Below are 8,417 nucleotides of genomic sequence, written 5' to 3'. Positions count from 1 at the left end.
GCTCCGCCTGAGCTATGGCCGCGCTCCGCCTGAGCTGTGGTCGTGCTCCGCCTGAGCGCGCCGACCTGAGACGCGGCCAGAGCGCCGCGAATCACATCAGATAGTCCTTGATCAGCTCGGGGTTCTCCGACTTGTGCGTGGACACCACGTGGATCTTGACCGAGTGCCGGTGCTGGAACTTCTTCTTGCAGACGGGGCACTGGAACTGCGGCTCGACGCCGCACTCGTACTTGACGTGCCGCTTCAAGTTGCCGCTCGAGGCGTACTGGCGGCCGCACTTTTCGCACGCGTACTGCCTGCTCGGCGAGGTGGGCGACTCGCGCCGCAGCAGCAGCGGCAGGCCCAGCGAGCCGGACGACGGCGGCGGCGGCGGCGGCGGCGGTGCACGCGCCAGAAGCTGGTCGTAGCGCTGCTGCTGCAGCAGACGCTGGAAGCGCACGTTGAACGCTCGGTGCAGGAAAGCATCTGCAACACCCGAAAAGCACAAACGTAAGCGGAACGAAAGCGGCAACGTAAAACGATCGTAGAATACGACGGGTCGACAAATAAACGAGAACGAGCGCAGTTGATGACCACCGCTGTTGTCTAGTGGTCGGAAAAACGGTTGCAGCAGATGCACAAGGCTAGCAAAAACTACAAACACATTCGTCGAGCAAAACTCGCTAAATCGCAAGCAAGAGTGCAAATATCCAGAAGAGAGCTCTCTGCTCGCTCAGACGTCTGATACAGGAGAGTTCTAGCAGGCGGGGGTCGCGACTGCGTGCAGCAGTCCTTCCGCTTGCTGCCGGCGGGGAGCTCGTGCGGCGGACACCGCAGAGGCTGCTGCAAGGCTCACGGGCACGCTGACGAGCTACTCAGGCAGCGGGCGGGGCAGACGCACCGCCGGCAGACCCTGCATGCTGACAGGCAAACATGCGGCATGCGGGCGTGCGGGCGTGCGGGCGTGCGGGCATGCAGAAGGCGCAGGCGGCGGTCTGCAGGGTCCGGCAGTAAGCGGGGGAGGAAGGCAGGGGCGGGGCGCCACGCGCACAGGCTGCACCTTCGACTGCTGCACCAGAGAGCGCGATCGCGCGTGCGCCTCTTCAGCGGCCGCCCGGCCGTCTCTCGCCACCACGTCTTCGCCTCGGGAGCCAGGCCGCTGGCCACACGCCTCTCCGGCAGTCTGTCCGCCTCTGTCTGTCCATCTCTCAGTCCGTCTCCCACCGCCACCGCCGCCGCCGCCGCCCCGTCGCGCCGGCGCTGGCGGTGCCGCGCCGCGCGTCGACGCCATCAACTGTGGTGCACGCGCACGTGCGTCCGCATGTTGTGCTTGTGTTTGAACTTCATCAGGCAGACGGGACAGGCGAACTGCGGCGGTTGGCCGCACTCGTAGCGCCGATGCCGGTTCAACGACGACGTGGTGGCGTAGGCGCGGCCACACCGCTCACAGTGCACGGTCGGCGGCGAGCCGGGCCCCGCCAGCAGCGGCAGGCGCGGCCCGCGGCCGCCGGCCGCCGCTACCCGCGGGTGGAACAAGTCCAGCAATTCGAAAGACGGACAGTTGGGACCTGCAACGACACACACACATAGGTGGTGAGGGCGGGCGGGCAGGCCGCGCGGCCGCCGCCGCCCCGCCCAAGGGCCGGGCGCGTGCTACCCCCGGCCCGGCCCAGTCCGGCCGCCCGGTTAGTGAGTGCTGGTGCGCGCGGCTGGAGCCCGGCCGACCCGCCGCCCGCCGTTACCGTGCACCCGCGCCCGCCCGCGCAGTACGCCCAGGGTGAGTGCGGCCAGGCGAGTGAGTTACAGCCCGGCGCCGCAGGGCAGCAGCAGCCCCGCCACCGTCACCATCTCCACCGACTGACACCGGTCCACAGTCAGAGTCTCCGCACGCGTCTCCGGACGGCACCGGCAACCGAGGCCAAGCGGCCGAAACGGTCCAGTTCGAAGTCAACGGCCGATTGTGGCCCCGGGCAGTGAACTTTACACGACGGGCTACCACAAACTCTCAGTTACAAAGGTGGAGGGGAGGGGGGGGGGGGGCGAGGCGCACCACGAGCCGCCGCTCAAAGGCTGAGGGTTGGAACGGCGCCATACACCCGGGTTCCGAGTCAGGGAGGATGGACAGCCAGACAGCAGGGGACGGGCACGGCCAGGAGGCAGCTCCCGCACGCAGCGCCCGGCAGGAGCGCGGCGCCCGCTCGTCCCGCAGCAGAGCTCAGCGGGCGGGAGGCCGAGCGCCCTCCGACCGGCAGCTGGAGGCGTGTGACCCGGCTCAGCTCGGGGCCAGCGGAGGCGAGGTGTGGCGCCGTGTCGTGACAGGACAGTGCGTGGTGTCGGGGTGCGCGTGAGGCCGCGCGCCGGCGGCCGGGACGCTACCTGGGGCTCCGCCGGCCTCCGTCGACGGGACGAACGGGCCCTCAGCGCCGTCGCCGCTGCCGCCCAGCGACCAGTTCATAAAGCCTGCAACAGGGAGGGACTCGGTCAGCCGGTGCGGACACCCGCTCACCCAGAGCACCGGCGCATCCGCTGACACTGGGCTGCCCTCAGGCCGTGGTAGCAGCCTCATCAGTCCCGCGTGGTAGCAGCCTTATCAGTCCCGCACAATGACGGCGTGCGAGTCTCGCAAATCTCTTGGCAACTGCAAACAGAGCCCACGGTGCATGCAGGTTGACATGTATGACAGATGATAACCACATGCAGGAGAGCGCCATCCACACCGTAGTAGGCGACAAACAACGATTTCCGTCAGCATCCGCCGACGTGCTGACCTATCTGTATCCCCTGCACCTAGCAGCAATCAAGGACGACCACGAATAAGTTAACTGCTGACATGTGGTATGCGACGTGTTGTACCTAAACCCGGAATGTGGATCCGGGACTGTCCATACCCCATGCAGCGGGAGGTGGGGGGGGACAGAGGGGACAGAGTGGCCGGCCCAGACCACTGCCGGCACCCACCTGCCCCTCACACTCCAGTGTGTGCATGAGATTAGTGGGGCCGGCCGGCGGCGCTGAGTCGGCCCCATCCCCCCCCCCCCCCGCGGCCGGCTCCGGCGCGGCGGCCCAGGGGAGGGGAGAGGCGGCCATTGTGGACGGCGGCGGCGGCGGCGGCGGCCGGGCCGGGCCGGGCCGGCTCGCTCCCCTACCAGCGGCGCGACGCATCGCATTACCGGCCCGCCCGCACAATGGCGAGGGCCGCGTGGCTGCCGACGGCGCGCCGGGCCTGCGGACGGCGTCCCGCCGCCCGACCGACTGCAGCTTCACGAATGTACGCTAGACTCACGGGGCAGCAAACAGAGACGCAACTGCTCAACCGGTCAGTCCACCACTTTTGCACGGCAAGAGTCCCCCGGATTTTGGCCGGATTGTAGGCCAGACGTAGTAAGCTTTTGCAGATTTTAACAAGCCAAATAATGCAATTTCGCTAGTCAATGGTGATTTCAAATCCCTCCAAAAATCACAATACACTTGTGAAAAAAAACATCTTTCAACATTTCTAACGAGGGCCCTGGTTAGTGGCAGACAAACCGATAGACTTGATGTTGTGGGGGTGGGTTGTGATTAAATATCATTGATTCATACACCAATCATATCTCAAAATCAATTCAAATTATTCATGAAATAAGCGAGGAACCGTGGTTCTTTCAATGCCTCACCCTCGCTCACTCGTCAATACGGACCTCAGTTACTGGTGCATTCCATGTGGAACAGTTTTCGAAACCTGCACAGTGGCAATGCAGCGTTTGACAAAGGCTGCGTGTTTTCTTTTAAACAAAAACATACAATTCATGATCAAGACAAGAGGGGCTCCTACGAACAACACCTTTCACCCTTTCTGCACGTATCATTAATTTCCAGCGTAAACGTCTCATAAAAACTGTGTCCTGTTTCCTTGTGTCATCTCTTCCCACGTGTATCTGTACACGGGTCTGTGTCAAAATCAGTTATACGTAACGTCAATCAAACATTCGATAGAATTCCACAAGTTGCAATCAGCAGGCTATGCGAAGTATGAACTGTGTATGAAGTATGAACTAAGTATGTAATGAACTGAAGCCTTGACACGCTTTGCTGCGCACACCCAGACAGCCAGCGTGCTAACCGTCACCCTTTCCACAATTAACGAACATTTCCGAAAATATACTGCAATGTACAGGACACCAGCAAACTTCACGTCTGTTTCGCGTGTCTTGCCGGGCGGCGGGCGCTGCGCTGCAGCCGGCGGTCACCGGCGCGAGCGGGGCGGGCCTGGTCGGCGCGACGGCGGCGCACACGCGTCCGTGTGAACGGCCGCGCCGCCGCCGCCGCCGCCGCCGCTCCCGGCTGCCAGTCACCAAGGTCAGGCAGCTCCCAGAGTTCAACATACTGCGCCGGTGGCAGTGCCGCGCCCAGCCAGCAGAGTCAGAAGCCAGCACAGACAGAACGCCGCCCAGCTAGCGCAGGCAGTACGTTGCCCAGCCAGCCTAGTCAGCACGCAGCCCAGCCAGCATTTAGTACGCAGCCCAGCCAGCCCAGTCAGCACGCAGCCCAGCCAGCAGTCAGTACGCAGCCCAGCCAGCAAGCCGGCAGTCAGCCAGTACGTCGCCCAGCCAGCACAGTCAGCAGTCAGCCAGAACGCCGCCCAGCCAGCACAGTCAGTGCGCCGCCCAGCCAGCGAATAATATCGTGCCGCCTCACGCGGGATGGTAGCGAGTCAGGCGTTCTCAGACCGGCCCATTCGCCGCGAAATGTCTGATGACGCGTGGAATCAGACGCCGGTGAAAGAACGCCTGTTTAACTGCTTTGAATAGTATGACAGAAAACCGCAGTCTGTTGAGAAAATACCAACAATCTTAGCCAGGATGGAACAGAAGAACGCCCAATGTCGCTGGCAGGAACATATTCCCACACTGAGCGACGGGGGAACACGATAAACGTCAACGTAACACTCCAACGGCAGCACTCCAGGCTGTTGTCACTAACACAACACTGGACATTGAGCCAACTAAAAAAATCGTGGAGCCTGATCGATAGGGCCAAATTCATTTCCATTAATAACAAGACCTGCTCGCCAGGATATGTATAATGACCAGCAATGATTTGGGCGGGAGCTAGCTTTCAGGCCAGCAATTGGCCTGGGCTGATCTCCGCGACCTGGCTATCTCTATTAAAAACGCAAATTTGCTTCAGCTGCCCACATACATACTGGAACGTTCGTAGGAATCGAACTAAAGCAGCTGTCTCCGCCAATCGGTGTCCCATCCCGTCGGCAGGCTCTCGGGTGGACAGTAAGCTTAAACACTATCATCCCCGCATGCCAACTTCTCAGCCTCCACTAATAGGTCGGCACACGAGAAACGTCCCGGAACGTCACTGAAGTCATGGAGGTCCAACTAAACACGCGTGGCATTGGTGACTACGGCCAGTCCAGATGGGGAGCACGGGGTCATACCCCACCCCTCCCATCAGCAGCACGCGTAGTGAGCACAAATGTTTCGTTGTGTTTCGCAACCGTAGTTCTTGTCACGAAAGTGACGGAGATGTAAACGGAGAACGTGTCACGCGCGAACACGTCCAGCAAAGATTTCACGTGACGTCACGCACCATGGAACATTCTTGACGCGTCACGAATAAACATCACGTACTAACATCACATCACATCTTAAGCAATATGTGACTACTCCAAGACCAAATCATGCGATACATATTGACACCAATTATTTAAGAGCGCTTGCATTTTGCGTCTAAGAAGACATCACCGAAATCTGGGGGGAGCGTGGCTGGATTTCGTCCCGCCCGTTTCTTTCAAAATTCCTTTGCTCGCTCGGATTCCTCGCGAACTCATGGTGTACGTGCAAGAGCCCTGCCTTCAATACCGTCATTTTCAGGTTCAGACGCCATGCCTTCAAATGCCATTCAATAATTTGGATTCAATAATTTGGTGCAAGAGCCCTGCCTTCAATACGGTCATTTTCAGGTTCAGACGCCATGCCTTCAAATGCCATTCAATAATTTGGACACTTTGAAGACACGCACGACAAAGTGAAAAAGCATGTGTAAAACATCTGAATTTCGCATGATGTTCAGTCATGGCAATACAAACGCCTTTACCATCCCGAACCGAGCAAATACCTGACTGCCGAGCAGCTCCGAATGTGACACTGCGTATACTCTGGTGAAAAAGGCCCAAATATGTGAGAAGCGCGCTCCAGCGTGACAACAAATACCATGGGTGGGCGGACTTCATTACTTTCATTAACATATCGGCGTACCGTCGACGCTGGGCTAGGACGAGAAGGACGCATCGTAATGCTGATTGCCAGTGCCCAAAGAAACACCATTTTATACCAGGGCAGCACGAGCCACACGTAATCGAACACCGATCCTAGACGGTCGGTGTGTATTATTCGCGTGGACGGGTCCTTTCATCAAAGATGGGATGCAAGAACGCCGGGAAGACACTTCCATCGATGTAATCCACGACATCCTGGCAGTGAAGTGCTATTCGCCCGTCGCTTGATACTGTATAGCTATAATGGCGCAGTCGAGTGGGTAGTTGTAATGACAGCGAGACGTAGCCAATATCTCAAAGCATTGGCAGCTCACTGCCGCTTGGTGCCCAATATCCTGTTGCCAAGTTCAGACGATCATGCTCACGTGACGCGCGCGATTATCGACAGCAGCCATGACCACGTCCTTATCTGATATTGACGCGAAGCACACGTGTCAGACATTCATCATGTCCCATATTACGCGGGGCCCGACGTTCGGTCAGTTCTCGTTAGGGATATGACGGCATAGATAGATGATATCGTGCTCGACCCCAGAGGACAACACGTTGTGCTTCCTGACGCAGCTTTAACCTTAATCATGGGCATATTATCCGTGCAGCGGTTGGCATGTATGACGTCATAGGCACCATAAAGGAAACATTTATAGAACGTATTCTATCTATTCTATTTTATTTATTCACTTTTTCTATTTGTTCTCATCGGCTCAGTCATATTAAATCAGCGCACCGCTGAGATGAAAGGGCGGATAACCTACTCCTACTTGCAAAACCTTCACTCGCATATATGAATCGCTCGAAGCGACCACCAATCACCGATTCACGCCAAGACGAGACCGAAGCTGTCCAATTTTCTGATGACTGGACCAGGACATTGCAAGACCAGGATATTGCAAGACCAGTATAGGATACTCCAAGACCAGGACATTCGTGCTGTGACCCAGCCAAGAGCTGAAAAGCCGTCCATTGACTATGCCGCATAACGTTTGAAGGCAGATGACCCACATCCAAGTGTGTGGGGGGGGGGAGGGGAGGCAGCAGCATGTGTACTAAAATGGGGAGTCAATGAGTTGACGAAGTGACAGTCTCAGCCCACAGTACACGCGTGGACAACAGCTCATGAAGCTGCTACGGAGAAAAGAAAGTACCGGCGGTCAACGTGGTGTTTAACCCGTAGTAGAGACACATGAATGGTACACACTAGTGCAGCATTTTTTAACCTTTTTTTTGGGGGGGGGGGCGCATCCTGACCATCAACTGGTACTGTTATCAGAACAATAACGGCTTGCATAATCTCCACGAAACCAGTACCAAGCCTTTGGCGAAGGAAACTTCCAATCCCAAAAATAGAATAAATAAGCCGGGACCGCCAAGCATTGGTCGCTCAGCATTTTGTACAGCTCGTAAAGCCATAATACGATAAAACTTGCTATTTCAGCTATACAAGTTGCTTTGGACATCAGCAACCAGCATTGCGCTAATGAGTCATCACCACAGTCGAAACGACTCTCGCACTGGACACAACGTTGGCCAATACCGCTTGTTCCACGATATCCCGCTGCTATGCTCAGATATTCATGTCGACGCATGTTGACGTGACACAAACAATTACCGACGGTGCGCAGCCAAATTCGAGGTACTAGCCATCGCTGAAATGACATAGCACCAGTTGATCTAAGTGTATGCCATTTGAAGGAAACGTCCGCCTACAATGAGTATCCAGCAAGTGAGGATAGTACGCGCGTTTCCACCTCGTCTAATAATTAATTTTGGTACCATTTACAAGCATTTCATTCTTCCATATCCTTTTTTGCGACAAATTTGCGCTAACATCAGCACATCATTCGGAAGGGGGTTGAAAAGGTCGTTCTTCGTTCAAAAATGGATCAGTTGTGTATCTGCCAAGGCCATCTACATAATTTTGGCACCGTGCACAAACCAATGTTTTAGTGTACCTCGCGTCCCGCAGCTCCAACGCACCGACAGACACCCCGGGGTCAGGCGGGCGCCACTCACCGTGTGGGACGAGCGACTGGTCGAGGCCGGGCGGTGGCGGCTGCGGTGGCGGCTGCGGCTGTGGCTGTGGCGGTGGCAGCGGCGGCGGCGGCGGCTGCCCGGAGGCGCCCTGCCACTCCGCCTCGCTGCCGTCGCTGACGCGGCCGTCGTCGTC

General features: G+C 57.7%; 1 long non-coding RNA gene across 1 annotated transcript; it reads right to left on the bottom strand.

Annotated features, from left to right (window-relative positions):
* Positions 1 to 369: 369 nt before the first annotated feature.
* Positions 370 to 8,345, bottom strand: LOC119090456 (uncharacterized). The gene is made up of 3 exons (XR_005093232.1): positions 8,264 to 8,345; positions 2,356 to 2,439; positions 370 to 465 (listed from the first exon to the last, which is right to left on the bottom strand). It is a non-coding gene; the product is annotated as an uncharacterized LOC119090456 (long non-coding RNA).
* Between the last annotated feature and the right edge of the window lie 72 nt (positions 8,346 to 8,417).

This window comes from Pollicipes pollicipes, unplaced genomic scaffold (genome assembly GCF_011947565.3).
Source record: "Pollicipes pollicipes isolate AB1234 unplaced genomic scaffold, Ppol_2.1 Scaffold_3087;HRSCAF=3621_pilon_pilon_pilon, whole genome shotgun sequence".
Lineage (NCBI taxonomy): Eukaryota > Metazoa > Arthropoda > Thecostraca > Pollicipedomorpha > Pollicipedidae > Pollicipes > Pollicipes pollicipes.
Note: the sequence above shows the minus strand (reverse complement) of the source record. Positions and strands in the feature narration are given on the sequence as shown.